The sequence below is a fragment of the Peromyscus eremicus genome, chromosome 8b (assembly GCF_949786415.1).
Source record: "Peromyscus eremicus chromosome 8b, PerEre_H2_v1, whole genome shotgun sequence".
In the NCBI taxonomy this organism is placed as follows: Eukaryota; Metazoa; Chordata; class Mammalia; order Rodentia; family Cricetidae; genus Peromyscus; species Peromyscus eremicus.
Genome location: NC_081424.1, coordinates 23,482,766 through 23,501,231, shown reverse-complemented (window position 1 = coordinate 23,501,231; position 18,466 = coordinate 23,482,766).

Sequence of the window (18,466 nt, the reverse complement as noted above, 5' to 3'; positions counted from 1 at the left end):
AAACATTATTTATGAAACTCATAGTCGAACACAAACTATTATAGTGTAGAAATGCTAGTTCATTCCTGAAATTCCTTTCAAACGGATTGCAAAAATCCCACCGTGTTCTATCACCAAAAATATTTTTAGAAATCATTACATTGCTTAAAAAAATAAAACTAGATCCACCTGGCTGATAGAAGAATTTGTTTTCCAGTCATCGAAGGTATTCAGTTTTTCAACACTAAATTTTTTTTTGAGTTTGTATGCAATCATTTTTTTTAACCCAGTGACATCAGAAAAACTTGAAATGGCACTGAATGGTCTGGAACATTGTCATGTTTTTGTAAAAACAGGAGAAAACACACACCCAGAAAACCATCTTCATATTTCTCAGGGTATAAAGCCATCCTGTCTTAAAGATTTAATCACTGTCATCATGTAATTCTTGATATAGGAAAAATATTTGGGATTTTTATGAGGCCCTTTCACCTACATTCAGGAAAACTAAGATAATGCTACACATGCCAATGTCCATAACATTTCTGAAACTTTTGAGTAAGGCCACAGGTTCTTATTTACCATTTTTGTCTCTGGAGACAGAAGCCAGGGCTGCCTATGTACTATGTAAGTGCAGTACTACTGAGGTGCAATCCCAGCCTCACAGATTCTTACTACTGGCTTCATAAGAAGGAGTTTTAAGTGATGGTCCCCACCTGAAAGAACTTCTTCATTTTCACCAAAGCCAGATGTCTGTGCCTTTCCTTCCCTAAAAATAGTAGTTATAGCTCAGTATATAATTATAAATTCAGGATGCTTCAAAGAGAAATACAGTCAAAGGGAAACATGCCTTTAGTGGCTGTGATAGTAAAAGAGGCACAGTAGACCTGATTACGTGTGCTTTAAAATTCTGCACTCAAAAGCAATACAAAAAAAAAAAAAAAATTCCCTATTGCTAAAGAGCATGTCTCTTTTGATCATAAGGACTTCATAAGAACAAGAAGCACCAGAAAAGGATGAGAATCCCAGGTCACTGTTGTTACATAAACACTTCTTATAGCAGTGCATTCTTTTGTTATAATCTCCCAGCTTTAATCAGTCTGAAAACTGCTGAGAATGTTGAAAACACTGTAGGTGATTAATTTTGCATAAGATGGTATGCAAAACCACAACCACATGAACAAAGAAACTTTACAGTTCTTTAAGTAACATGCAGCTTAGCCGAGAGAGTGCTCATCAAGCATGCATGAATGTGTGTGCGTTTGGGGGGGGGGGTGTCTTTGCGACTACCATAGCCAGCAGAGTAATGATCCAAGAAGGTAGTTTGGTTCAACATGACTTAAGTAGCTGGTGTTAGTTAAAACTTCAGGAGTCTGACCCCAAGTCATTTATTTAGGCATATTTAATCATAGCACAACTGGATGAAAAAATTCCTAGTAGTGATCAACTCAACCCTATATATCCAATAAAGTTTATGACATGATTGCATTGAAACTTTTTGTAAAGTACCTGTGATGTCTCCCATAAAGATGGGTTCTATGAATTGCCAAACTCACAATAAGGATCTGGGGGATGATCCAGTGTGATCTTGCCACCCAGATAGCCCAAAGGTCACCAGATTAGGATGCACACTCACTCCCAGCCTTCCGGGCAGAAAACAGATTATGCATCCCTCCCTTTGAAGGGACAACCCTGTGTGTTTAACATTCCTGGTTCCCCTAGTGCTTATTTCTGAGTACAAAAACCCCTACCCCTGTACCTCCCACACAAGAAGCTTTAGGTTAGATCCCCAGTTTTGTATTAATTGAGCATAGTGTAATCATTACACTCAAGTGGTAGAAGTAGATCATCCTCCATTGGAGTCCAGCCTGGGATACATGAGACCCCATCTCAACAAAATGAAAGAAAAATAAGAGGGGAAAGGGGTACACTCTAAGGAAAGTGTAGCTTGGGGTCATATTAATTCTAATTACTGATCACTGAATTAAAATATGGGGGGGGGACATTTTCTTCTAGATGATTTCAATTCAGGAACCAAAACGCAATTGAGAGGTTTTGAAAGGGAAAAGAAGCCATGGTATGCAAGGTTTTCCATTTTAAAGGCTCAGAGAGAAAATGAACGTGGCTGTGGGAAAAGTGAAAGGAATGATTCCTACAGATCTTGAACTTGGCCTCTGGGAGGACTGAGGTTTTCTGCATTGCATTTACAGCAGCTAATCCTTGTCACCCCCACAAGAAGGCTGGTAAATGAATTGGATGACTTCACTACATGCCCACATAAAGAATGATCTGTTTCATTTCTGTTATTTACTGAGTTACAAGAGGTTCCCATGGTTCAAGTAGCCTTGCTACAAACAATGCTAAAAATGCCCAGGAGAATAGACCGCACAAAGGCATGGGGCCAACGCTGTCCGCAACCCGGGACTTGCCCCAATAGAGAGTGTAGCAAGAGAGGAAAAGAGCTGTCAAGGACTTGTAATTCAGTTGCTTCCCACGTGACATTTCACCAGCTATGTAAAGCACCTATGAAATAGCTCGTTTCACTGAAGCAAAAATAACAACATTTAAAAGAATGCTTTCCGTAGTAAAGAACTGTAAACAAAATGAGCCACAGACCAAAGAATAAAACAACCATTGAAATATTTATAATTTTTGTTCTCTTTTGTTTTGCTTTTCGATGCATTTCTTTTTAAAATTGTTATTACGTGTGTGTGTGTGTGTGTGTGTGTCTGTGTGTGTGTGTGTGTGTGTGTGTGTGTGTGTGTGTGATATGTATGTGCATCATCAGTGTACATGCCTAAGGAGATCACAGTAGGGGGTGAGGTGCCTCCTGTCACTCTCCACCTTATCCCTTGAGACAGGGTCTCTCTCTGAACCTGGAATTAGTCTGGTGGCCAACAAGTCTTGGTAATCTTCCTGTCTCCATCCTCAAGCCACCCATTATTGGAGTCACAGGTGTGCCCTGTCATGCTAGGTACTTTTTTGTGGTGCTTGGGATCCAAACTCACATCCTCATGTTTGTGCAGGAAACGTTCTTACCAGTGAGCCATCTGTCAGTCCTGCAAGGTTTTTCACAAATTCACTTTTCTCCATTTTACTTTTTAATATTTTATTTGTACATGTTTACAGACACATACACAGTTGTGTGTGATGAATTTATGTAATTTAGTAGTATTCAAATTTATGTATAGTTATAATATGCACAGTTTATTCCAAATATCTTCAGGGCACTGTGAAACCGGGTTTGGCCGGTCACATGCTTGCACCATCAGCATAAAGACCCAAGTTTGGATCCCCAGCACCCATGTACAAACTTGGAGCAGTTCTGTGTGTCTGTAATCCCAGTGCAGGGAAATAGAAACAGAAGGAACCCTGAAACTTGCTGGTCAGCCAGTCTATCCCAGTTGAGGAGCTCCAGTTTCCATGAGAGACTGTCTTAGAAAAATAAGATGGAGAATCAATTGAGAATAAGACCTGATGTCAACCTCTGGCTTCCACATACATGTAAGCACGTGCGAGCACACGCAGGCGCACACACAAACACACACACACACACACACACACACACACACACGCACACACATTAAATAATAAATAAATAATAATGTAAAAATATCTGCCAGTCATTCTAAAATACATTCTTTATGCAAATCGTTCCATTCTGGGATTGCATTTGCCTGTAAATTCTCTTTAGTCTCATTTAATTTGGAATTTCTTATGTCTTTTCCTAACATGACCCTGATGTTTCTTGAAGATCACAGGAAAATTATTTCATAACATATGCCTCAACGTGAGTGTGAGTTGTGTCCTTAACTGTGTTTGTGGTGTGTATTTTAGACAGGAAGAGTGTACCCTTTGCACATCACATGAGGAGGCCTGGAGTTGACACCTGTGATAACAGTATTTACTATGAACCCTCACATAAGCAGGTTTCTCTGCAACGACATTGCAACTGTACGTTTTACAAGTCATTTCTCATCTGTAGAGACATTTTGAGCTAATGAAATACACTGTTTCTCTTAAGATGATCCCCAATCTGTTGCCAGGCAATATCTACCTGGACCAAGCTCTTTGAAGGCAGAGGCAGGGGAACTGACATTAACACTATCCTAGAATACACTGTGAGATTCTATCTCTAAAACCCAAAACAAATAAAAAACTTTCTCCCAATAGCTTTAGTTTGCTGATACTCATTTCGAGTAATTACTGTGTTAAGAGAAATATCATTCCAGTACCTCCTGCAAAACAATTTTGTTACTAGAAATTTTAAAAGAATTTTGGACTTTATTATTTCTCATTTTCACACCTTTATAAATATTGAGAAATATCTGAACAATTCGATCAGACATATGACTTAATTGGATTCTTGAGAAATATAGAAATTCATCTTTCCCACATTCATACCTCCTAAAGTAGGTCTAAGGCAGGCAAACAGGTAGCACATGCCTGTAAACCCAGTAGAATGTAGGCTGAGGCAGCAGGATGGTGAGTTCAAAGCTAGCCTGTGCTATATAGGACAGAGGGAGGGATGGGAGATAAAAGGAGAGAGTGCAGAGGGAGAGAGGAAAGAAAGAAGGTTTGGGCTGTAACATCAATAAAATACATGTATATTTTCCCCAATACAATTCTTTTTTTCCTTGTAACTGTAGGTTTTTTTTTTTCATCTTCTGAAGAAAGAGATTGGTGAATTGCTGTCCAAAAGATGAATTATTTTTAATATAAAATAGTTTTAAAGTCCTTGATAACCTAGTACAAGAACAAAAATTTAAATGTTCCATAAATTGGAGTAATTAGGTTTATTGAAACAAATTATATACTTTGCATAAGATGGATGTTTAATCGGCTATGCCAAATGAATAATTGGCTGAGCCCCATTAAATACATAACAGGCTGCTCAAGTGTAAAAGTAAGCTTGTGGGGCTGGGAGATGGCTTAGTGGTTAAGAGCACTGGCTGGTCTTGCAGAAGACCTGAGTTCAGTTCCCAGAATCTACACGGTCATCAGTAACTCCAGTTCCTGGGGATCTGAAACCCTCTTCTGGCCTCTGCATGCACCAGGCATGCAGGTGGTACATATAGATATAAGCACTCATGCATGTACAATTACATGAATAAAATTTTTAAAGATATAAAGCTTTCTAGCAATGTACTTGAAAATAATCATACCTTACTATATGAGAATCAAGTTTTTTTTTAAAGAACTAGTATTTGAAATTGACAATTTGCCTATTCTGACCCCTGTACAATATACAACCAAGCAATGAATTGTAGATGTAATTCTGAACAGTCTCATTAAATAAGAAACATAGAGACAAATGCAGAGTTAAAAGCCCAAGAGATCAGAGCAGCAGCGAAGAGCTAAGACTAAAACTGCCTTTTTACCCCTCACTGCTGCTGTTGTCCTTCCCCTCAGAAAGAGACCTACTTCTTGTGTGTTTGTCTTTTTATTGACTTTCTGTTCTGCCTTCTCATTAGTTGTAAACCCAATCACATGACCTCCTCATCACTGCCTGTCTATACAGACCTCCAGGTCTCTATGGTTGGTATTGAGATTAAAAGCGTGTGTCTCCGTGCTGGTGATGTTCTTGAACACACAGAGATCTACCTGTCATGTGACCGGGATTAAGGGCATGTGCTACCACTGCCAGACTTCTGCTAAATGGCTTGTTATTAGCTCTGACCTCCAGGCAACTTTATTTATTAACATACAAATAAAATCACATTTCAGCATACATAAAATATCACCATAATGAACAGAGATCTACTTCATAGAGAGGCACTGACAAGAAGCACAAGGCATATGTCAGTCAGAAGTCAATGCGTAGGGCTAGAGAGATGGCTCAGTAGTTGAGACTATTTGTTTGCTGCCCTTGTAGAGGAACTTGGTAATTTCCTAGTATGCACATCAAGCATCTCACAGCCACTTGTAACTCTAGTTCCACTGCTTCCAGCCCCTTCCTTTGGCTCTGCAGGCACCTGCATGTATGTAGTACATATTCATACAGGCACACACATTTTCACATGCACATGCATGCACACACGCGCGCGCGCGCACACACACACACAATAAATAAATATGTAAATAAATAAACCTTTTTCAAAACAGAAAGAAATAAGTCAGTGGATATACATCTCATAATCCAAAATCATAGTTGTGGGAGGCATGGAGGTCTTTGTGCTCACAGATAAGTTGTAGGGGAACCTGGAATGTTAGCACACAGGATTGTTCCTTCAATGGAAAAAAAATGCATAATCTATTATCTGCTTAGAAATCTGGGAGCAGACATGCATTTAGCCTGGTGACCTTGGCACTATCTGTGGAGATGGAGCCCTTCCTGAGACCCACATCACAAGCTTGTTTTTCTTAGTCAATCTATAGAACTCCTATATATGGAAGGTGTCACATGCACTTTACAAAGAGTTCCAGTGTAGTCATGTCCAATCTTTATTTAGCTTACTTTGTTCCTCAGCAAGATTTATGTGTGCTTTATTGTGCACATGGAATTGAGTTAATCATCACCAGGAAAGTTTTTACCAAATTGTGCCATGGTTAAATGTTCCTTAAATAAACTACTTGAGGTCAGAGTCCAGAATCTGTACCAACACTCACTGCTTTGTGCAACCAGAGGCTCTCTGTCCCACTGTATTCTGCAGCTGCTTCCAAAAATCACTCAAAGGCTTATATTAATTATAAATGCTTGACCAATGGCTCAGGCTTATTATTAGCTAGCTCTTTCATTTAAATTAACCCATTTCCAAAAACCTATTTATTGCCATATGGTCTGTGGTTTACAGGTTCTCTGGCATCTTGTTCCTTGGCTTGAGAGTCTACCCTGACTCCACCTTTCTTCTCCCTGTATCTCTGTTTGGCTTTCCCACCCAGCCTTATTCTTCCTGGCTATAGGCCAAAACAACTTTATTATCAACCAATGAGAGCAACATATACTCACAGTGTACAGAAGGACATTCCCCCAGCAACTTTGACCTAAACTGCCGTCTTGCTTCCCATGGATTGTCACTCTGCTGGCATGGAGGATGCAGAGATGCTTGCGTAACTTCCTCTGTCTATGAGAAATATCTCCAGAAAATCGCTGGGTAACATTTCTGATGGAGAAATATGTATAAGACTCTAAAACAAATTTTTACAAATGAAGTTATACTTTCAGGCAAGATGAACCCAAATACGACTGCCTGTGGTAGATGCTTTAGGATCTCAGACAACAAAACAGAAGACAGAAAAAGGTATATCTTTACATACAGTTATTAAAGTGGTCTCCTGTATTTCGGTACACATTTTTAAATAAATCCTAAAATACAATCTCCACAACAAAGATCAAGGCCAAACCTAAGGCCATGCTGCATGACACAGAGCCCAAGGAACCATGGTACTGTCAAACTTCAAGAACCCCGACTACAAGCCAGGAACTACTGAATACCCGGAATGACTTCTCTTGTGGCGCAATAATGTATAGACATAAAACAAATAGCAACAGCCTGACTTTATTTAAAAGTTTTATATTTCCCATGGCAAGTTTCTGCCTTCTTTCTCTTAAAATACAACTCTAAAATATTAGTTTTAGTCACTGAGTTATTGGCCACTCCATGAATTTGACAACTTCAACGCCCTACTCCTAATTTCTGGACATTGAAAGAACCTAAAAGATCTAGAGAGATGGCTCAGTAGGTAGTATTTGTCACTCAAGTGTGAGGACCTGAATTTAGATGCCCAGGACCTATAGAAAGCTGGAACTGTAATATTCATCTGCAAGCTCAATAATCCTGTGTAAATATGTGAGTTGAGACAGGAGAATCCTCAGAAGCTTTCAGGCCAGCTAGCCTGACATATACAGCAGCACACAGAAACACATCATCTCAAACAAGTAGAAAGCTAGAACTGACATCCAAGGTTGTCCTCTGCCCTCCACATGTATACTGAGGTACACTGGTGCTCATATTCACACACACACACACACACACACACTCACACACACACACACACACACACACACACACACACACACACACAGGGGGGAGCAGAGAGGCCGAGAGAGACAAAGAAAGACAGAGAGGCAGAGAGAGACAGAGACAGAGAGATAGAGAGCACTTTTAAAAGGCTAAAAGCCTAAATAAGTTCCTTGTTTCTAGATCTTTACTATTTATGTCTGGCAGAACTTCCACTCAAGCTGTTGCTGGTAGCACCACTACGGGACATAGAACTTGTGCTTCTCGAGAATATAAGGTCTGCAAAGTATTGATCATTTCGTTTTTATTGTTTTCTGTGTTAGGTTACTAAAACTTATTCTTAAATATCTATAGGTGGACCAAGACAGACAAGATCCCAGCACTGAGAGGAGGAAGTGGACACACTCCCACCCCTGACCATGAAACTGTCTACAACTGACACCTGATTGCAAAGGAAAAATTAGTCTTCTCCAGTGGGAATCTCACTAGGTATATTAACCGCACTTTAGGGAGGCCTCATGCCAAGCAGTAGATGGCCAACATGAAATGAACCCAATGGTATTTTTGTATACTGTCTCAAATTGCTTTAGTTGGGCAATTTTTTGTCTTAGTGAAATTTTCCTTGTATATTTTGGTTTCTGTTTTTGTGGTGTGTGTGTGTGTGTGTGTGTGTGTGTGTGTGTGTGTGTGTGTGTTAGGTGGTTGGTTGGTTGGCTGCTTGTTTTGTTTGCTTGTCTGTTTTTAAGGAGAGGAAGAAAAGCCATGGAGTTGGGTGGATGGAAAGGTGGGGAGGACCTGAGAAGAGTTGGGAAAACAATCAGGCAGGTAATGAGTAATTACCTGTATATATATTAATATGTATGTAGTTATACATATATTAATTAATTAACCCATATATAAAAACATATATTATTTTGTTTTATTTTCTGCATTTTGGGAGTCCTGACTGCATGGCAGCCATTGTTCTCTATGTTTGTAACCATTTACCCCAATCTTCTCATCATTCTGTACAAAGTTCTTATAGCTGAGGGAACTCTTGTCTTACTCTTTGTGAAATCCAGAACTAGATAACCAGGTGTACTTCACTTGAACCTGACTTACAGAAAGTCTATCATAAATATTATATACAGCCTGCATAACTAAAGGAAAGAAAACGTTTTTAAGACTCACATGGATACCATATCTGTTGTGGAATAATCGTTTTGTACACTGTGAAGATGTGTCATTCAGATTGGCTTAATAAAAAGCTGAACGGCCAATGACTACACAGTATTTTCAGGGCAGAGAGAATGCTGGAAAGATGAAGGCAGAGTCACCAGTTAGACACAAGGAATCAGGATGTGTAGGAGATGAGGTAACAAGCCATGAGCCATGTAGCAACATGTAAATTAATAGAAATGGGTAAATTTAAGTTATAAGAGCTAGTAAGAAACAAGCCTAAGGTATCTGCTGAGCTTTCATAATTAATAATAAGTCTCTGTGTTATTATTTGTGAGTTGGTGGCACAAAGAAAAATATACCTACACTTATTTCTAAAATAATTCATCACCAGAATAAAAAAATGAAAACATGTTAAAATCTTCAATTAAAGGGGCTAGGCATACAGTTTAGTGGTTAAGTATGCATACACCTCTTGTAGAGGACCAGCAGTTCAGTTCCCAGCACCTACATCTGGAAGCTCACAATTGTCTGTACCTTCAGGTCCAGGGTGTGCAACAACCTTTTCTGGATCTCTGGGCACAAGAACTTGTGTACACATACACACATAAATAAAAAATAATAAAAAACTTAAGATAAAACAAAATTCTCAACTAAAGATTTAAAAGGGAAGGAACTCAAACACTCCAAAAGTTTGAGCAAAATTGACACATAAATCAATAAAACCTTTTTCCCCTGTAATAATTTATTTTTCTACTTAGAGATGCATGTTCTCTTTTGTTTTCTGTTTCTATTACCTTTGAACTCTCATCCTTATGGTAGGATTGAAGATAATACTTTTCCATAAAAAGCGTTGTTGAACATAAAGGTAACGTCAGCACACTCCTTTAAAAGAGTAGAACCTCTAATTTACTATTCGATGGCCTATCAGCCTTAAATGAAAAAAGACAAATAGAATCTTAAATATGCTTTTACTCAAAGGATTTTCTTCTGCTCCTAATGCATCAAGACTCTAACTTAAAGCTTCAGGCTCTAATAGAGGAAGCATATGCATTGCAATATAAATTATCAACAAATGCTGCTTTGAGTTTTTAAACTCATTTATTTTATTCCCCAAATGGTTTTTAGATACAAATATCCTAACGTAACTGCTAGCAACTCTTCCCACATACAGCATAATTAGAATCCACAGAGATTTCGGCTAAACATTCTACAGAGATTGTCAGAGGGTGATTAATGAATTATCAGGTGACTAGAAGCTGCCTGGGTTTGTTGCCATGGTGCTTTGACACCCCTTGGCAGCAATTTGAGAGCTTAGCAGGAGAGAAGACAAAGAAGCTAGCACTGGAGCAAATCCTGTTCCCAGCATCTTTCACCGTGGCCACGGTGATGTGAATGTCAATGCTTTTCAGGCACATTGTAAAGGGAACTTTGTAAGTACCAGACAGGTTCTTCCACATTGCCCAATGAACAATGAAATCTGCCAGAGAGAAAAATCAGAAAATGGGGTTTTCTTCTGTAGTGTGATAGCCATCTCCATGTTGATATAATTACATGGTCTGAGGGGGGAAAAAAAAAAGCCCATTATTTCAGTAACTTCGGATTGCTCTTCCCAAGCAGTTAATACTTAAGTGGACTTCTTTGTGATATAGCTGGCATGACTTCCATTAACCTGGTCACAGGAAATGAAATCTACTGAAATGAAGGGGGAAAAAACGCATTAACTATTAACACCAGCATTCATTATACACAACTTGGCAAAAATGCCAGCTGTACAAACACACACACACACACACACACACACACACACACACTCATACACACACAGAAATATGCTTGTTCACCATGCACAGGTCCGTTCTGGTTGACTCCACCAGAACAGGAAATTATGTCTGCTTTGCTTATTGCTATACCCTGAGCTTCAAACACAGGATCTGTGACTTGAAAACACCTAACTGGTTGTTTGTGGAAAGACTGGGCCATAAAATGGTGCTTATGACTTTGGGACCTAAAAGCTTAATGTCCCCAGAGCAAGACTGAAGTGTGAGATTTTGTTTCCTTTCATTTCAGCGTCCACTTTTCAGTCACTTAATGAGATCTGAAACTATTCTATTTTTTCACTGCAAAAACTGTTTTTTTTAAGTCAGCAATAATAGGTTTCAATATGACAGTTTCATACATATATGTACCGGTTATTTTTCTATTGCTGTGCTAAAACATCATGATGAAGACAACTTATAGGAAAAAAATGAGTGTTTGAACTTACAGAGCCAGAAGGCTAAGATTCCATCATGGCCATTCCTTTGTATTCTGCCAGTACTCCAAGTCCTGATTAGTGACATTAAGAGACAGACGGCCTATAACTCGATTGACAAAGAACAGACTGTCATGTTGTGCCTACCATAAACTACAAGTCTTCATCAACTCAATGAACACAGGTCAAAAAATATTTTAAGTTAAATTAGATTTAAATGTTTGATGATTTGGAAGACAGTGGACTTTTTTGTCTGTTTGTTTGGGGTTTTTTTGTTTTTCGAGACAGAGTTTCTCTTTGTAGCTTTGTGCCTTTCCGGGATCTCACTCTGTAGACCAGGCTGGCCTCAAACTCACAAAGATCCGCCTGCCTCTGCCTCCCAAGTGCTGGGATTAAAGGCGTGCGCCATCACCGCCCTGCCAACAGTGGACATTTTTAATTAGTGAACTGAAACTGAGTATTGAATTTATCAACAGACCACTCTTTTGCTACTATTGTTATTATTCATGATGTTGTTCTGAATACTTAAAGGTAAGCTGGATGTCATGGGTCCTAATGGAATTTTGATCAAGAAGCAAAGTAAAATTTTCCCTTCAGAGAAGTTAATGAAGCAGTAAGAAAACAAAGTAAAGTTGATTTTTTTACTATTTAAAAAAAAAATCTGTTATAACAGGAAAGAATTGCTGTGGGATGTTCTCTATGCTGTGAATGTGTTGCTCTGATTGGTTAATAAATAAAGTGCTGATTGGCCAGAAGCCAGGCAGGAAGTATAGGCAGGACAAAGAGAGAGGAGAATTCTGGGAACAGGAAGGCTGAGAGAGGAGACACTGCCAGCAGCTGCCATGAGAAGCAGATGTTAAGATACCGGTAAGCCACGAACCACGTGCAACTTATAGATTAATAGACATGGGTTAATTTAAGATATAAGAACAGATAGCAAGAAGTCTGTCATGGCCATACAGTTTATAAGTAATATAAGCTTCTGAGTGATTATTTTATAAGTGGGCTGTGGGACTTCGGGGGAAGGGGGGGCTTGGTAGGACCCGAAGAGAAATCCTCCAGCTACAAAGCATGGTAGCAGGCCAAAGGCATGGTGGCAGGAATAGTTGAGAGCTCACATTTTGAACTGCAAGCAGGAAATTGAGAGCTGTAATAGGAAATGGCCTGAGCCTTTTAACTCTCACAATCCTCCTCTAGTGATATACTACCTCCATTAAGGTCACATCTCCTAAGTCCCTTGAACAGTGCTACCAGCTGGGACGAAGCATTCAAACTCCTGAGCCTATAGGTGACATTCCCATTCAAACCACTGCAAAATATGTCAATGCACTTTGTTCTTATTCACCTGCCTCCCTTGGTAAATTCCCTCCTTCTCCTAACCCCTAGGGCTGGTCCCCTTCCTTCCCCAAATAGGACCCCTTGTGCTTTTATGTCACATGTATTTTCTGTTTTCTCTCTTCTCATCCCTTAATATTTATCCCTCCTTTTTCATAGTTCCCCTTCTACTTTCAACACATACACAGGAACATACAGGCACAGAGATTTTAAATTTAGAGACCATCTGTGAGATAAAATACATGGTCTTGGCTTTTCTGAATTGGTTTAACTTAACATGATGATCACTTACACATAATGATCTCCAGTTGCATTTATTTTCCTACACCAGTCATGATTTCATCTACTTTTTAAGTCTGAATAAAATCCCATTGTGTCCATGTACTATATTTTCTTTCTACTTATGTGGACACACAAGCTGACTCAGTTTTCTGGCTACCATGAACCGTGTAGTTATAAACACGGGTGTACAAGTATCTCTGTGGTGTATTGATTTAGAATTCTTTGGATATATACCTAGGAGTGTTAGAGCTCCTTCAGTTTTTAGTTTTTGAAGAACATCCACACTGGCTTCCATAGTAGCCACAATACACTCTCAACAACAGTTGAGAAGGCTCCTTGTTCTTTATATCTTTACTGGCATTTGTTGTCATTATTTTCTTGACAATAGCCATTCTAACTAGAGTGTGAAGAAATCTCTAAGAAGATTTAATTATAGTTCCCTGATGGCTAATAGTGTTGGACACCTTTTAAAATATGTATTGGCCTCTGTGTTTCTTCTTTTGGAAACTCTATGTTCAACTCATTCGCCCACTTAGGGAAAGGATGATTTGTTTGTGTCGTGTTTAAGTTTTGCAGTTCACAATCCACACTAGATATTAATTCGTCACCTGACATATGTTAGCAAAGGTTCCTTCCTATGCTGTAGGCTGTCTCTTTGCCCTGGTGCTTTTTTTTATTTTGCTGTGTAGAAGTTGTTCATTCCACACACTCCCGTGTGTTAATTCCTGTGATTACCTACTGTGATGTTGAGGTCTTTATTGGAAAAGTCTTGCCTACGTCTTATCGTGTTTGCTTTTTTTCCTTTGGTGGTTTTAGCTTCCGATTCTGATCTCTGATCTATTTTGAATTATGCAGATCTGGAGTTTTGGATTGTCACATTCCATATTTTAGAAGACACACTCTCTCAGTTTTTTCCCCATGTAGAATTGTGTTGGCTAGAGTTTTGGCATTATGTTGAGGTATCTTCTTTCTATTCCTAGTATAGTCAAGCCTTCTATCAAGGAAAAAAATTTAAATCATTATATTTTTTGCTCATTAATAGTTTCATATATGTATAAGATGAATTTATTTTTACTTATATTCTATCTCCCTCTTCTCCTGTCTTATTTCTTGCCCTTTTCCTATTGAAATCCTTCTTCTAATAAGTTCCCATCTTACTTTAATGTCCTTTTTGTATAAGACCCACTGAGTTAAAGAAGGGTTGCTTACATGAGCATGGGAAGCAGGTTATTTACTAATGCATGGGCAGCTAATCAGTACCTTCATCATGGAAGAAAGTGACACCCATTCTCCCAGTCACCACTGACTGCCAATAGTCCTCGTGGTGGTTTGAATGAGAATGACTCCTACAGGCTCAGATACCTGAACACTTGGTCTCCACTTGATAGATCTATTTGGGAAGGGTTAGGAGGTGTGGCCTTATTGGAGGAGGTGTGGCCTTATTGGAGAAGGTTTATCATTAGGGTGGGATCTAAGGTTTCAAAACCCTCGGCCATTCCCATTTAGCTTTTTCTCTGCCTGGTGCTGTGGATCATACCCAGATTACAGAGACCCCCAAAAGACCACCATGAACGCTGAATCCAATTTGTAAAAGCAAAGAGCCTTTATTTCAAGCTCAGAGCTTGTTCTCTCTGTCTATCCAATGCAGCAGTGAGAGAAGGGAGCCCCAAGCCCAGGCGGGGTAAGATTTTTATCATAGCAGAAGTTGGGGTGAGGGAATTTCTAGGGTTCAGGGCCCTGATTGACTGACATTTGTCTAGGGGGTATCTTGGTAAAAAGGGAGAATAGTGCTAGGCTCAGGGACATCTGGCAATGGTATCTTATCTTAACAGTTGGAATGTTTGGGATGTCAGGTACTTCCCCTTCCCTGGCCCATCCCTGGGTGGTGTCAGCTTATGGCTTTTTCTGGATCCGGGTGTTGCCTGCCAGTAAGCCTATCACAGCAGCTGTGTCTGGGCCCATACATTTGTCATGGCAGCTATGTGGTCAAGCTGTTTTGGGCCCCTCCACACTGACTACTTTTCCAGAACCATGTCTGCCTACCTACTGTTGTGCTCCCTGCCATGATGGCAATGGGCTCTAACCCCCTGGAACCATAAGCCCCAAATTAAATGCTTTTTTTTTTTTTTTTTAAGAAGCTGCCTTGGTCATCATGTTTCGTGATAGCAATAGAACAGTAACTAGGAGAACCCCTCAGGGAGGGGTGAGGACTCAGAAACAAATCCTCCTTCCTTGATGAAGTGTGGATGGGCTCAATGTTGTACAGGTTTTGTGCCACTGATCACAAAGTCAGGGAGATCATGAGTGTATCAGACATGTCATGTTCAGGAGACACTGTTGCTCAGCAGTCTTCCCCATCCCCTGGCTAGTACTTTTGTCTGACTTATAGATAAGGGGGTAATAAAGTTGGCTCATTCAAGACTGTGAATAGACTTAGGCCTGGCATGGTGGCGCACGGCTTTCATCCCAGTGTTGGGCTGGAACCTCCAGCTCACTCCTGCTTGATCCAGACACCTCCATTCCTCTCTCTCCCAACTCTGCCCTCTCAGAGAATCTCCAACTAGAACAGGTGCCAAAAAGCCCAGTTCCTCATTCTTGGTGGCTATGGCAGCTCCACCCCTGAAGTTGCCAGTAGCCCAAGACCACGCCTAAACCTGTTAGCTTTTTGACCATACTTGGGCACAAACCCAGTTTTTGGAGGACACTTCATCACCCCTCGACTACAGGGTATATAAGCTCCCTGCTTTAGTTTGAAGGCGGGATTTCTCCTGCCTCCATCCCTTGGGTTGGAGAACTCACCCAGGAGTTGCTTTGCTCAAATAAACTTGTTCTTTTACTCTTTCAATTTGGCTTTATCTGGCTCACTGCATTGATGGAGAACCCTATTACAGAAAACCTATTACCTAGTACTTGGGAGACAGAGGCAGACAGAGTTCAAGACCACACTATCAGTCTACGTAGCAAGTTCCACATCAACCAGGGCTACATGATGAGATCTTGCCTCAAAACAAAATACAAAACAGAGTACAATCAGGGTTAAACAAGGTAAAAGAGTGGGACCTGATTCTGATGCATGGCTTTTTAGTAAAGCCGAATGTTTCACAGCCCAGCTTACATGACCTAAGGATCTAAGATGCCAGATAAGCAGGTTCATCAAAGATCAGCCTGAGACAGTAGCTCCTAGTTTGTGTCTCACATCAGTGAAAATGTTGAAAGACTCAGAATTCCATGGGAGTAATCCCAGTAGAAGCAGGCTTCATTAATATCAAGTATTATTGCCAAACAGTGAAAAGCTGAGGGAAAATGAGAGATTAATGAGGGAAGTGATTCCAAGGGGAAAAATCCACTGAATTTCCTTTGTTTAGGAATTTTATAGGGGCAACAGCAGAAACTAGACAAAGGCTGAGGTAATCTCTACTGACATTAGTTCATTCTCTGAGCTATCAAGGACTACGTCAATGGAGGTTCCACACACTCTGCATTTGCCTGGCCCATCCCAGGGAGATGATCATGCACTCACTGCTCATGTGCTGCCCACCCAACTAGGTGGTTGAGGCCTCCCTGTGTACATCCTGATTCCGTTCGTATTAGAGATTGCCTGTGACTGTCGGCTAGCTGTCAGTCATTTGACTGGTGTTCACGACCTTCTGACCTTGCAAGTGTGTCAGGAGCAGTGAATTATTCTAAGCTCCAGTTTATCTCACATTTACATGATCTGCTTCACCAAGCAGAGGGTTAACTCTGCCACAGCCACCAGGATATAGCAACAATGGTTCTTGGTTATTTCTTATTTTGTCTATATGGTGGTTTGGGGGTCTCTTTCTTGAAGTAGGTGCATGTAGCAGGCTTTCTTTGGGCCACCAACCAGCTCCCAAATCATGACACAAAGACTTAATATTAATTATGAAAGCTCAGCCTTGTCTTATGATGTCACTCGCTCTTATAACTTAACCTGTTTCTCTTCCTCTATGTTTTGCCTCAGGGCTTTTTACCTTACTTTGATTCTGCATGTCCTACTTCAAGTCTGGCTGGCTGGCAGCTGCCCGGCTGGCTAGTCCCATGCATCTCCCTTTCTTCCTCCCTCGTTCTCTTCTCCTCTGGAGGCTAGATTCCTCCTCCTCCTATTTATTCTCTCACCCTGCCTATTACTCTACTGCCTAGCTATTGGCAGGTCAGCTTTTTTTTTGAGACAGGGTTTCTCTGTGTAGCTTTGGCGCCTTTCCTGGAACTCACTCTGTAGCCCTGGCTGGCCTCGAACTCACAGAGATCTGCCTGCCTCTGCCTCCCGAGTGCTGAGATTAAAGGAGTGCCCCACCACCGCCTGGCTCAGTTCAGCTTTTTATTAGACCAAGCAAGTGCCTTAGTCAGACAAAGTACCATATCTTTACATTGTTAAACAAAGGCAGCGTAAACACACATAACACATCTTTGCCTAGTTAAAGTAACATTTCACAACGGGTGGAGGCTTGCTAGAAACTATTCTTCCAATTGAGTCTGTTACAAACAGCTGTATTAAAAGTAGAGAGATTTGAAAAAAAAACAAAAATAAAAACAAAAATAAAAAAATAAAAATAAAAAAGTAGAGAGATTTGAAAGGACAATAGAGCATCAAGGATTTGGGAGAGCCAGCTGGCCTGCCTTCAGTGGTCCAGAGTCTTGTCCCTCCTCTTCCATGCCTAGCTTGGCTATCTCACGCTCAGCTGCATGTCTTTTTTTTCATCTTTTTAGGTGCTCCAGACTCTGTAGGTTTAATCTTTAATCTTTTCAACTCCAGTGTCTGGTCTCACCATAACAAATGTAAGCAACCTGCAGTTATTAACAATGGGCCCTTTCCCCTTCCTGCCTGCCTCATTTCCCCTGGAAGAATGTCCTTATAAGAAAAAGAAGCAAGACTCACTCACTCTTGCTCTCTCTCTGTTTCTTCCCCACCTCCCACCACATACATATATCAGAGGGAAGACTGTTCTATGGGACAGAAAACTAGGAAGAGTTTCCTTATCAGAAACCCTAAATCAATCTTGCAGGTACACGGAGCGTGGACTACCAACCTCTGGAGCTGTTAGAAAATAAATTTGTTTTCTACACAACCCAGACACCAAGTCTGTGTATTTTATTGTCAGCTGGGAAGCCTAAAATGCTATTTGTTAAGCACTCTGCTTCATAATAAGGGTACAGACTGAGGAAAACAGAGGCTTTCTCTCTATTGATTAATGGGAGTAAAGGAAAGAGAGGAAAGGAAGGATGATCAATGCTACTAACAAAGCCCACTAAAGAGGATACTATGGCAGCCTTGGGGAGGGGAGATTAACACTGACTGAGAAGTTTGGAAAATTTTGACAGCAGAGGCAATTTATAATGTTGCATCTTTTAGAAAACAGTTTGGGAGAGAAAGAAAGAAATAGAGTAGTTCTTAATTAAGACTTACAAAAAATGTAAGGAAAGATGAGGATATGGGTAATTGCATTTGTATTTAGAAAGGAAAAAAGCAATCCATTCG